Below are 14,130 nucleotides of genomic sequence, written 5' to 3'. Positions count from 1 at the left end.
TATGATTAATATGCTAAGGGATTTAATGGAATAAGTGGAAAACATGAAAGAACAGATGGATAATGTGAGCAGAGAGATGAAAAGTCTAAGAAATAATCAAAAAGAAATGCTGGAGATCAAAAACACTAATAGAAATGAAGAATGCCTTTGATGGGCTCATTAATGGCTGGACATGGCTTTTCTCAAAAAAGAAAATAAAACCAAAACCAGTTCTTTTAAAAGATCTATAAAATCAATAAGCCTCTAGCAAGGCTATGAAAAAGAGAGAAAACACAAATTACTAATATCATAAATGAAAGAAGGAATTACTCCAGATCCCATGGACATTAAAAGGACAATAAAGGAATATTATGAAAAACTCTATGCCTAAAAAATTGATAACCTAGATAAAATGGGCCAATTCTTTGAAAGACACCGCTTTCAGCACTCACACAAAAGATAGGCAATCTGAATAGGCTTATACCTATTAAAGTGCCTGAATAATCAATAATCTTCCAAAATAGAGAGCACCAGGCCTAGATGGGTTCACTAGTGAGTTCTAAGAAACATTTAAGGAAAAATTATATCAAATCTCTACAATATTTTTTTTTCAGAAGATAAAACCTGGGGGATTGCTTCATAACTCATTCTATTAAGCCAACATAACCCTAATCAAACCTGGACAAAGACATTACAGGGAAGAAAACTAAAGATCAATATTTCACATGAACACAGATACAAAATCCTCATCAAAATATGAAGAGATTGAATCCAACAGTGTATAAAAAGAATTATGTACCACAACCAAGTGTAATGTATCCCAAATACACAAGGCCAGTTCAATATTCAAAAAATGAATTAATGTAATCCATCATATCAAAAGCCTAAAAAAGAAAAATTACATCGTCATTTAAAGAAGTACAGAAAGAGCATTTGACAAAATCCAACACTGATTTATGATTAAAAATTATCAGCGAATTAGGAATAGAGAGAAACTTCCTCAATTTGGTAAGGAATACCTACAAAAACCTATACTAAATGACTAGAAGCATTCTGGCTAAGACTGGGGACAAAGCAAGGATGTCCCTTTTCACCAGTGCTTTTCAACACTGCACTAGAAGTCCTAGCTAATACAATAAGACAAGAAAAGGAAATACAAGGTATACCATTTGGGAAGAAAGAAAGAAAAATAGTTTTGTTTGCAAATGATATAACCATCTGAGTAGAAAATCTGAAAGAATCAAAAAAATAAAAACTCTTGGAACTAGTAAGCAAGTTTTAGCAAGTTATAGCAAGTTTTCAAAATACAATGTAAAGTACAAAAGTCAATTATTTTCATATTTACTAGCAATGAAAAAGTGTTATTTCAAATCCATTATACGGTACCATTTACATTAACACTCCCCAAAATAAAATATTTTGCTATAAACCTATCAAAATATGTATAAGATCTACATGAAAAATACTACAAAACTCTATGAAAGATATGAAAGGAGAACTAAGTAGAGCTCATGGCCAGGAAGACCCAATAATGTCAAGATGTCAGTTCTTCTCAATTTGATCTATAGATTTAATGCAATCCCAATCAAAATCCAGGTAAGTTATTTGTGGACATTAACAAATTGATTTTAAAGTTTATTTGGAAAAGAAAAAGACCAAGAACAGCCAGTTTGATATTGAATGAGAACAAATTTGAAAAAGTAACATTGCCCAACCACAAGACTTAATATAAAGCTTAATATTGTTTATCATATAAAACAATAATCAAGATAGTATGGTACTAGTCAAAGAACAGACAGATAAATGGAACAGAATAGAGATCCCAGAAATAGATCCACATAAATATAGTCAACTAATCTTTGACAAAGCAGCAAAGTCAATACAATGAAGCAAAAATAGCCTTTTTAACAAATAGTGCTGGAATTCTGGACATCTACATGTAAAAAATGAATCTGGATACAGATCTTACACTGTTAACACAAAATTACTCATAATGGATCATAGAGCTAAAACTAAAATGCAAAAGTATAAAACTCCCAGAAGATAAAATAAAAGAAAACCTCAATGCCTTTGGATATGATGATAAATGACCTTGGATATGGTGATGACCTTTTAGATTCAACACCAAAATCAAGATCCATGAAAGAAATAATCAATAAGCTGCACTTCATTACAATGTAAAAATTTTGCTCTGCAAGAGGCAAAGTCAAGAGAATGGGAAGATAAGCCCCAGACTGAGAGAAAATATTTGCAAAAGACAATTCTGATAAAGGACTGTTATCCAAAATATAAGGAATCCTTAAAACAATAAGAAAACAAACAACCCAATTAAAAAATGTGCCAAATATCTTAACAGATACTATACCAAAGAAGATATAGAAATATCAAGCAAGTATATTAAAAGCTGTTCAACTTAATACGTAATTAGGGAATTAAAACTTTAACATGAAGCACAACTACACACCTAATAGAATGGCCAAAGTCTTAAACAATGATAATGCTAAATGTTAGTGAAAATATGGAACTCTCATGCATTACTGATAAGAATACAAAATGATACAATCACTTTGGAAGACAGTTTGACAGTTTCTTACAAAACTAAACATACTTTACACAATCCAGCAATCACAGTTCATTTACTCAAATAAACCAAAAACATAAGTCCACACAAAAACCCCATAAGCATGTTTATAGTACCTTTATTTATAATTGCCCAAATTTGGAAGCAACCAAATTATCCTTCTGTAGATTAGTGTATAAACTATGATATGCAAAGACAATGGAATATTGTTCAGTGCTAAAAATCAACAAGCCATTAATCCATGAAAATACTTGGAGAAAACTTAAATGCATACTACTAAGTGAAAGAAGCCAATCTAAAAGGACTGCATACTGTATGATTCCAACTAGAAGATATTCTGGAAAGGCAAAGCTACAGCAATAGCAAAAAGGTTAGTGGTTGTCAGTGGTTAGGCAGGAAGGAGATACCAAAAGACAATGCACAATGCCTTTTTTGGGCAGTGAAACTATTCTGAACAATAGTGCAATATTAGATACATTTCCTTATACATTCATCAAAATTCATAGAATGCACAACACCAAGATTGAACTCTAATGTAACCTATGGATTTTGGATGATAATTGGTTCTAGAATTTCTGCTCTTGATTCTAGCTCATGATAGATATTTACAATTAATCATTTAATATCTAATAACCTAACCAGATTTCAAATTCCATGAGGACAGTAATCCTATCTGTTTTTCTCACAGCTCAACACCCATCACCCTGCACAGTATGGGCAAAATAAATATTTGTTACATAAAAGCATATGGAAAGTATCAGGCAGATAAAATGAATAATAGTACAATTAGATGACATTTTCACAAGAATTTAATGAAAGGACCACTAGAAGTGTGGGAAGGTTTAAAGGAGCCATCAAATTATGTTAAGGCACCTAGCAATTAGCAGCAAGGAGAAGACATTCCTATATCTAGACCAGGAAAAGCAAGAGGCAGGAACAATAGTATCAAAGTCTGATGATAAATAGAGCAGTGGGAGAGTTGCTACTTGTAAGGGAATGAAGTCATAGAGGGCAGAGGCCAATACTAGAAATGTGCACCAACGTAGGCAGGAAGTGGGCAAGAAAAACATTCCTCCCTCCTCCTGAATTACAGTCTCTTTCTTGTGATTTATTAGCTAAACCCAGTGGTAAACTAGACAGCAAGAATGAGTAACAGAGGTCATAAAAGTCGGTCTCTCAGGGTACCAAAGCAGGCAAAGAACAAATATTTGGGAACCAGAGAAGAGGAGGTGGGCAATGGAGAATAATAAACACAATGATATTATTAAGGAAGGGATCTTTGCTATCTTAACATTATATTATGAGAATAAAATGCAAATACATGCAAAGACTTGATAAAGGAGGGGTAAGAGAAGGTTTTCGTCTGTTCACTCTTCAAGCATCTCCAAAAAATGAGATGCTGGGTAACCTGAAAGACTTGGAACACCATCCAGAATATACAGAATTAATGACATCTTGCTGTAAAGGACTGTCTTTCTAAATTGCTAAAGGAGTTCAGAAGCCGTGTGTCCTTTGGCATCACCTTTAATCTAAATATACTCAGCAAGAAAATGAGACAGTTCAACTTCCTTCTTCCTCCCCAGCAGTCCAGCCCAACCACTGCTCAGTTCAACCAATTAGCAATTTGCAGGGGGAAATGTGAACAAATTAATGCTGATGATTGCAGGCCACTAATTGGCTACTGGGCTGTCAGAGCAGTTTTGCAGTTGCTAAATCAAATTGATAGCTAAAGGCCGTGAGCTATTCAGCTGTCTGTTCTTCTCATCTGGGGCTTCAAGGCCAGGGAAGAGGAGTGGTTTACCATGGCATTCCGGTCAATCTGTCACGACCAGCCCATCATCCCCATGGCTGTACGTGGCCAGTGTATTTACCCATAATTGTGAGGCTGGTTACAAGATTGTGGCTCCGGAAAGGCGAGAAACTGCCACTCCTGGGGAGATGTTGTCATCCTGTCTGACAGGCAGGGAGTCATCTGAGGTGAACAGTAAAGCCAATGCACTTGTGGAGAAATAGTGTGACTTTTTGGAGACCACACAGTTGGAGGCTAGAGTGAAAGTGGAATGTGTCACCAAAGGAGGGGAACCAATCAGGGGAGGAGCTCAGAGGCAGGATGCCTGGGGCGGAGTCCAGCCAATTCATCCAAGTCACTGTTTGCCCAATGGATATCTTTTCCCATCTGATAAATGAGATGATTCATTAATGAGCACTGCTGAACTTGACAGAGGAAGACATACTACTGGCAATAAAACATTTTTTTAAATGTATACAAACTTACAAGAAATTAAACATCAAAATATGCACTGTTCCTTTCAAAATAATCCACTTATGAATGTATATTACTTAATCCAAAGATACTGTAATTTCTCCAGTCATGACTGTGCATTTTTTTTTTTTTTTTGCAGAATCACCAGAAAAACAAATACTTGCAGCTCATAGAAACAAAGCAAAACTGAACAAAAACAACACTTCCTAATGGTTTAAAACAGTATTTCCTGAACAGGGATACTTTTGTACCACCTTTATCCACCTTGGGGCATTTGGCAATGCATGGAGACATTTCTGGTTGTTACAACTAGGAGCGGAGAAGAGAAAGATGCTCTTAACATCTAAGGAGTAGAGATCTAGGGGATGCTACTAAAACTCTTACAAGGCACAAGACAACCCCCACAACAAAGAATCCTCCAATCTAAGATATCAATAGTGCCAATGTTGAGAAACCCTCATTCACACTGATTTCCTTCAAGGGGAAATATGGTTGATTTTGGAGAAGTTAGAGCTAAGTTTGATGATTGAGGAAGTCAATTAAGCTGGAAAATGCCATTTCTGGAATAAAATAAGGGATAATTACAGAGTAATGAGACTAATTTTCTTACCTGATAATTTTCAACACGGAGTCCAAAAACAAACAAACAAACAAGTTCCAAGCAATATTGCCATTCACTTATTAATCCTTCCATTCATTAAATATTTATTAAGCATTTAATATGTGCTAGGAAACAATTAGCAAAACAAAATTCTGATACTGAAAGAGCTCTTAGTCTAGAAGCATCCAGGGTAATGTACCTGGCTGTCTGGTAAAGTAAACCCTTTTAACTGTTTGACTATTGGGTTTTCCAAAGGTTGTTTCTTATGAAGATTACATAAATTAAGAGACACAAAATATTTCCAACAGTTCCCTGGCACAAGGTAAACACTCAATATATGCTTAATATTGACTATTAATATAATTTAAGATAACTTCAGTTATCTTAGTGCTCTTTTATTTATACTTATTTACTTATTTGTTTAAAGTTTATTTACCTATCCTGGGAGAGAGAGAGGGACAGAGGGAGAGAGAGAGGGACAGAGGGAGAGAGGGAATGTAAGGGAGAGAGGGAGAGAGAGAGAATCCCAAGCAGGTTCTGCGCTGATAGTGTGGAGACTAATGTGGGGCTCAATCCCATAAACTGTGAGATCATGACCTGAGCTGAAGTCAGATACTTAACCAACTGAGCCACCCAGGCACCCCTAATTATTAATATTAAAAATGCAATAACCATTAATAATTTTCTAAATGGATTCCTTTGAGGAATATTCTTTAGAGGTATACCCTTGGTCATCCTTGTAAATGTATATAGCCAATTAAGCATTTTCTTTTTTTTTTCTTTACGTATTTGTATTTATTTATTTTTTAATATAATTTATTGTCAAGTTACCTAACATACAGTGTATTCAGTGTGCTTATGGTTTTGGGGGTAGATTCCCATGATTCATTGCTTATATACAACACCCAGTGCTCATCCCAATAAGTCCCCTCCTTAATACCCATCATCCATTCTCCCCTCTCCACACCCTCCCCCACCATGAACCCTCAGTTTGTTCTCTGTATTTAAGAGTCTCTCATGGTTTGCCTCTCTCTCTGTTTTAAACTATTTTTTCTCCTTCCCTACCCCCATGGTATGTTAGGTTTTATATTAACAATGTTTTCCATTGTTAGTGGAAATTAACAATTTCATTACATTACAATACCATTACATCCTCACTAGAGATGGTTAGATCAGGAAAATACAAAAACAAAAACAAACAACAACAGCAACAACAACAACAAACCTGACAAGCATTTTATAGATATTTGCCTAGCCTTTCTGATCTGGAAGGCATTATACAGGTTAATGTCCTGGATATAAAATAATATAATCAACTATATCTACCTTCATTTGACGTTTAATAATCTTGGGGAGACAAAGCACAATAATTAACCATAGAAAATTAGCAAAGGCAACAAATGGCAGAGAAATTCAAGAGGGGAGGATCCGTATAGGTATAGGCTAGGAGGAACATCTCGAGAGGATGGTATTAAAAGAAATAAGAACATAAAAGACAGACAGACTTTGGCCTCTGTTTTTCTCATCCATGAAGGTCTCAGGAAAATACAAGAGTATCAAATCAAATGACTTGCAAAGAAGGTGCCAGAAAATTTTGCAGTAAGAAAATGTTGCAATGGAGTTTCTTAAAGACAGAAGAAAGGAAGGGCCTGAACCAATTGGAAACTAAGAACTCAGTCTCACTGCTGATTAAGAATTTTCTTAGACTGAGTAGATGGAGTCACGGAGGCTTCCCAGTAGCTCACTGGAGAAGCTCAGGGCTCGATATGTTATGAACCTCAACATTATCATCAGACATGTGGCTTCTTTTCTGAGATAGAAGCACCTTGCTGATACTTTCTGAGACTGGACACAAGCTCAATATTCATGAGTGTCTCCTGGAATATCTGTTTAGTGCTAAGCAAAAGAAGGGCTAGAAAAGGTGATGTGTAAATCAAATCTCTGCATACCAAATTCTACTTGAAATGCACAAAGGGGGGTCATTATTCAAAAGAACTTTGTAATAAATCCTTATGAAAAACAAGTAAGGGGTTGTCCCAGCTCCACCATCGTCTGGCTGTGGGACTTGGAATAAGTCATTTCAACCCACTGAAGCTTATAAGGACTCCATATTATAGATGAAGAGACTCTTTCCTCTGCTTCTCCCAAAAGATTGAAGCAAACCTCAAATAGTTAATGTCTGTGATATTGCTTTGCAAACTGTAAAATGGTGAACCACTTCAATTTCATGTAGACGTTTATTTTTATCCACCAGGTTGTTTACAACGAGACTGTTTCCTACTAAGCGGAGTCACATTTATAAGTTAAGACAAATTTGAATTTTGCCAACATTGTATAATTTCACCCAATTATTTCAGCCTTCTCTGTTCCTGAAATGGTACCACTGAATTAAATTTGGAGCAAGAGCTCAAGACCTAAACGCTGTGAGTCAGTCCCTTCACCTTGAAAACACAAGGAAAATTATGTCAGAACAATTTGCTCCATAGAATGTTGGCACAATGGAACAGGCTAATGAATGGGAAGGCATATTTAAGTGAATACTATTATGCTGTTGATTTATAGGGAAACAATGTTAATTCTCTTTTTCTTCCTCTAGTTATAAATTTGAGTTGAACTTTGCGTTTACATGAGAAAGGCACATCTTGGCTAGAATTTACATCACTTAGAACCTCTTCCCATTCCCAACCACACATTCTCCAGCATGTATTTATTTGTGAAAGAACCTTGTAGAACATCTTCATGAAAAGAGAATACGGGCGCCTGGGTGGCTCAGTCGGTTAAGCATCCAACTTTGACTCAGATCATGATCTCATGATGTTCAGTTTGTGAGTTCGAACCCCACTTCAGGTTCTCAGCTCTCAACACAGAGCCTGCTTCAGTTCCTCTGTCTCCCTCTCTTTGCTTCTCCCCTGATTGTGTGTGCACTCTCTCCCTCTCTCTCAAAAATAAATAAACATTTTTAATTAAAAAAAAAAAGAAAACCAAGTAAATGCTAGGGATTGTCCCACCTTTACTATTTTCTGAGTATAGGAAAACAGACAAAAATCTCCCATGCTGCCATTTATCTATCAGGGACAGTGATAAAATTCTACAACTCACAGGATCTCTTCTAAATAAAACCTATATGTTTATGCTTTGAGGTTTCCAGGAAGTAAGGAACTCAAATAGTGATTATTCTTAATAGTGTTCTATTAAGCTAGTTCCAGACTGTTTGGTCCCTGGCAGGAATTACTTGATGAAAAGGATGAACCTAGGAGAGTTCTAGCATATCAGCAGTCTAATTGCTTTATAAGTGCTGTAATGCAGTTTCAGGAAGCGATAGAATCCAATGAGCCCTCAAAGTGAAAAGAACTACTGTCTATCCCCTCCCCTTTCCCTCTGATTAAGCTCCTTGACCATGGGTTAGCTGGAGGCTCAGTGTTCACAACAAAACTATCCAAACTTCGATTTCATGTCTTAGTATCTTCCAGGCAAAAAATGTGCCCCAAACAGCGTGTCTGGTTCTTCTTCGTGATGAATTTCAATGTTTCGTCTTTAGTCTCAAATATCTGCCTGTGTGTGAATCTGTGTTTGATTTTAGAAAGAAAGAAAGAAAGAAGAAAGAAAGAAAGAAAGAAAGAAAGAAAGAAAGAAAGAAAGAAAGAAAGAGAAAAGAGAGAAAGAAAAAGTCTTGCACTCACTTCAGCAGATCATATACTAAAATTGGAAGGATACAGAGATACATATGGCCCCTGCACAAGGATGAAACACAAATCCGTGAAATGTTCCATATTCCTCCAGGAGATCAGCACCTTTGGGAACCCCCTTCACTCTCTTTCTGAAAAAGCTGTTCTTAGGAAAAGACATGATAAACTCATTCACTCTCAAAAAAAAAAAAAAAAAAAAAGTTTATGATCCAAAACTGCCAAATACCATAAAGTGAAATGAAGGATAAGACACCAAGTACAGCCAAAGCCCACACATCTATCATGGAGACAGGGGGCAATGATTAAGCACCTTGACATGTTACTTTGAGGATAATCACAACAATCCCTGATAATGAAAGAGCATAGTGTGCAGAGACCTTGAAATCCATTCCTTTTCTCCTTTGTTCAGTCAACCTATGAATCGCCTCTCCTGTCTCAGACACTGTTCTAGGTTCTAGGCTGCAGTGGTGATAAATACATTAGCAAGGTCAGTGCTTTCTGGAAGCTTAAAGTGTAACTAGACCAATTGAGGAGGTAGGGGCAATACACGAATGAACGCACAAGAAAATACCAGTGGCAAGAGCTGAGAGGAAACCAAACAGGCTGATGAGATTTGCTCCCCCATCAAAAGCCCATGAAATGGAGCCCCACACTGAGAGCATGGAGCTTGCTTGTGATTTTGTCTCTCTCTCTCTCTCTCTCTGTCTCTGTCTCTGTCTCTGTCTCTCTCTCCATCTCTCTTCTTCTCTCTCCCTCTCTCCCCCCACCTCACGTGTGCATGCAGTCTCTCTCTCTCAAAATGAATAAACCTAAAAAAAAAAAAAAGAGGCCAGTTATAGGCCTCAATTTACAAGGTTGTTTTGAAGTTTTATTATTTTTAAAATTTTTTTAACGTTTATTTATTTTTGAGACAGAGAGAGACAGAGCATGAACGGGGGAGGGTCACAGAGAGGGAGACACAGAATCTGAAACAGGCTCCAGGCTCTGAGCTGTCAGTACAGAGCCCCAGGCGGGGCTCGAACTCACCGACCGCAAGATCGTGACCTGAGCTGAAGTCGGCCGCTTCACTGACTGAGCCACCCAGGCACCCCTGTTTTGAAGTTTTAGAAAGATTACTTAATTCATGTAGCATAGGACCTGGCACATAATAGGCAGTGAATACGTCTTAGATATCATTATCATTATGACACGTCCCAAGAAATTCAGCTCATAATAAAATAAGATGGACAGGAAAACAAAACTTGCAAGAAAGCAGCAACTGTTTTGCTCATAGTTTTTAGAACTTTCTTTTGCCAATGGCTGTAAAGTAGTGAGAGGGAATCTATTCCTAATTACAATATTTTCTTTATATCATTTTATTAAGAAAAAAATTACTTCAGGGGTACCTGCGTGGCTCAGTCGCTTAAGTGTCAGACTCTTGGTTTCGGCTCAGGTCATGATCTCACAGTTCATGAGATCGAGCCCCGCATCAGGCTCTGCGCAGACAGACTGGAGCCTACGTGGGATCCTCTCTGTCTGCCCTCTCTCTCTCTTTCACTCTCCCTCTCTCAAAATAAATAAGTAAACTTAAAAAAATTACCTCAAACTCATTCATAAGTATTGAAGAAATATTTAAGAAATATTAATTTGTGGAGGAACTTCTGTATTGGCTTGCTTAGGATTGCCATGTAGTCTGTCCAGCTTTGTTTACACTGAATGCATTGCTACAACATCCAGAATTTTGCTTATTTTAACCCGTGCTGTCTCTCCCCATTCCCCAATTTCTAAATACGCACTATCTCCTCCAATTGTGTGGTCAGTGTTTACCAGGCTTGTTATGGAAATTATTTCTGTGTCTATCTGGATTCCTGACCTCAAGGAACACTCGCCAGAGAAATGAAGACAAGCCTCATGGATGTGTGCAACCACCATAGAACGTCGCTTTGTCCCTTCCACAGCATAGGGTTAAATAAATGCTTGACACAGGAATAGTGTTTTCTCTCCAGGGAGTGAACAGAGTGATGAGAAATTATGCCGGAGCTCAAAGGGCCTTTTAGATACCTTCACTATGCCCTTTTATTGATCAAAAGGGATATGAATTGTTTTTCTTCCTTGAGCCCAGGGTCTAGAGAGTTCTCCTGTATTTTACAGTAATATTCCTGACTTGTGAATACAAATGTAGGTTTCTGGTTGGTGACAAGGTAACTCCGTAGAAACTTTAAATCAGCAAGGATTTTTTTTTTTTCTGAACCATATTGAACGGGGACCTTGAATGGATTTCTCCATTTCTATGAGCATTAAACCAGGAGAGCATCTTCCATTAGTTAGTTTATTCTACTGATTGCTTGTGGGTGTTGCTAAGAAGCAAGCAGACAAGCTGGCTGAGTGTTTCTTTCTGCTTTGCTTCTTTTGTTCTGTGTCTCCTATTTATTGTATTTGTTTAATGTGATACCTACTAACGATATTGCAGCAAATCAGCTTTGATTGAAAACTCCTGCAGACCCTTATTTGCCTAAATACAGTCATTTATGTAACATCTTTCCTCAGAAAGGAAGAAAATGAGGGAATGTGTGCTCAGTTAACCCCCAACCTCGGTATCTTTCTGCTTTAACAGTGCAGTTAATAACTGCTGTGGGAGCAAGGCTACGGTGGGGGGAGCAGTTCTATTTGCAGCATCTTCAAAACCCACATTATAATGATCCATTCCACCAGGTCCCTAGGCCTTGAACCTGCCTACCTCCCTGAAAGTGCACAGCCTTTCCACGCTGCAATCCTCAAGGACTGCCAATGGACTACAGATTGGCTTTCTACCCTATTAGCAGTTAGAGAAAAGCCAGGCTTTCTTCTCAGCCTACACACTCCCTACCTCAAGACTCATTTTTAATCAATTACATTTTACCTTAAACTTTGAAATTTTGCAGCTAAACTGCCGTGTAGAGTCAGAAGCTAAGGAAGCGGTTTACATCATGAATGTTAGTCAGAAATCGATGTTCTGTACAGATACCATCAACCCTATTAATATCTACTAGCATCATATAAATCTTAGTTAATGGGTTGTCTAATCTGTATACTTTTGCAGTGTGTTCTAGTCTAAAGTGGTGCCCTGGCAGCATTTTCTCTTGTCGGAGCATCATCAACCATATAGAACTTTCCAGTCCAGTAGGACAACCCCCCCCCCCAAACCTTTATACACAGAGCATGGCCACCACCATCTAAAATGGTTTGGATTAATAGTTTTTTCGTTAAGATCCAATAAACAAGCTTCTAGGTCCACGCAAGCTTCTTACAGCAAAAGCTCAATGTTGCCATTCATCATTGCCACCAGAGAACCAGAAACTCCATTTGTTTTCTCTGCTGCTGACAAATGTAATTTATAGGCTTTAAAGACCTAATTATTTTCTGCAATGCAGGATTAAATCTGAACACTTCTTACTGGTGGGGTGAAAGAGGTAGTAGATATCTTGGAAATCTGGGGCCTCTCAACGCGATGCCTCAGATTCTCAGGTGAGAGGAATTAATGGGGCTAAAATTACAAGTTCAGGCCAATACAAAAGGAGGACAAAAAATATTGTTCTTCTACAACCAGTGCCCTGGAAGCATTTACTGCTGGTGCTCATTACAGTCCCCTCATACCTTTTTGGAAAATCTGTCCCTTGATGTCCGTGTTGCTTTGAATCTTGTCTAGCTCCTTTTCAGGAGGGCTGATTTGCCTGCCATCACAGACAGCTAGAATACCTGGAAGTTTACTTTCTTCTCCCTCCCCAGGCATTCCTTAGCCAATGACTAATTGGTCAGAGGAAATTAAAACCTATCCTCCCTCGCCTTGATGATTCAGAATGATCTCGGTTATAATTCACATCCCAGAGTTCCTCTGCAGGATGACTGGGCCTGCTTCTTTGGATGAAATAGCTTCCTTGCTTGGTCTCCTTCCCTTTCCTTGTCTTTGATTCTCCATTTTGACAGGTCTCTCTGGAGAGCACTTCCTAAAGAAATCACTTGACCATCTATCATAGTCTCAGAACCTGCTTTCGGGCCTCCTCCCCCAAAATACCCACCAGCTAGCCCCATTATGGACAAAGTGCCAGTGAGACATTGAACAGGAATGTTGGAGGAATATTGTCCAAGAAGACAGTCAGCAATGACAATAAGTACTCACAATCTGAGTTGTACCCGATTTAGAGTTTAAAATCGGCCACGGAGAAAGTTGGTTTGATATGTGAGAGCTTCCTGGAGAAGCCAACTTTTGGTCTCAGGTGGGTCTACATTTCCTGCACCTGGGCTATTATCTAAGAAGTGGGCTGGCTAGCACAGTATTGCTCAAACCCAATGTCAGGAACCACCTGATTTCCTAAAACACCAAGTGCGAGCACATTCCCTGGCCTTGAAGATCTCCTGATCTTTCTTTATCTCCCACCTAGCTAAATTTGATTTCTACATGATCCAGCTTGTGTCCTCTATGCCCCAATCTATTTTGGCTCTTTGCCCCCAAAATAGTTCCACTTCATTCCAACCTCAGTATCTTTGTTCGTAGCTTTTGTCTACGTAAAATGCTCTCAATTTCTGCCAGCCACTAATCCACCATAATTTAATTTTGATCTTCAGCTCTCATCTTTAATTCTTCTAGCATATATACATCTCTTCCTTTCTCATTGGCAAAAGCTCCTTTGCCAATTTCTTACCCTCCAAGATTGTAAACTTCTTCAAAGTAGAAAACACCTGTCTCTTGTTTTCTTTCCTTTACTGATGAGCATAAGGATGTTAACACCAGTCATGTTTTAAAAGTACAGTTACATCTATAATATTATTTATAAATATATACTAAATGATATAAATACTTACATTTATATTTGTATAAACTATTTATGTACATAGCCTGGAACGAAAAATCTGGCTTTTATGGAGTTTTCCAGAATTATAATCTGAAGATTATGGGAATTGTCTTCAAGAAATACAGCTTACACTAGGACATAAAGAAGAGCTAGATAGACCTAGGAGATAACCCTGATTCCACTGAATTATCTACTCTTCCACTTTATCCTGA

The 14,130-nt window shown here is 37.7% G+C and overlaps 1 non-coding gene across 1 annotated transcript; it reads left to right on the top strand.

Annotated features, from left to right (window-relative positions):
- Positions 1 to 9,096: 9,096 nt before the first annotated feature.
- Positions 9,097 to 9,200, top strand: LOC111557165. The gene has a single exon (XR_002737024.1). It is a non-coding gene; the product is annotated as a U6 spliceosomal RNA (small nuclear RNA).
- The last annotated feature ends 4,930 nt before the right edge of the window (positions 9,201 to 14,130 follow it).

This window comes from Felis catus, chromosome D2 (assembly GCF_018350175.1).
Source record: "Felis catus isolate Fca126 chromosome D2, F.catus_Fca126_mat1.0, whole genome shotgun sequence".
Lineage (NCBI taxonomy): Eukaryota > Metazoa > Chordata > Mammalia > Carnivora > Felidae > Felis > Felis catus.
Note: the sequence above shows the minus strand (reverse complement) of the source record. Positions and strands in the feature narration are given on the sequence as shown.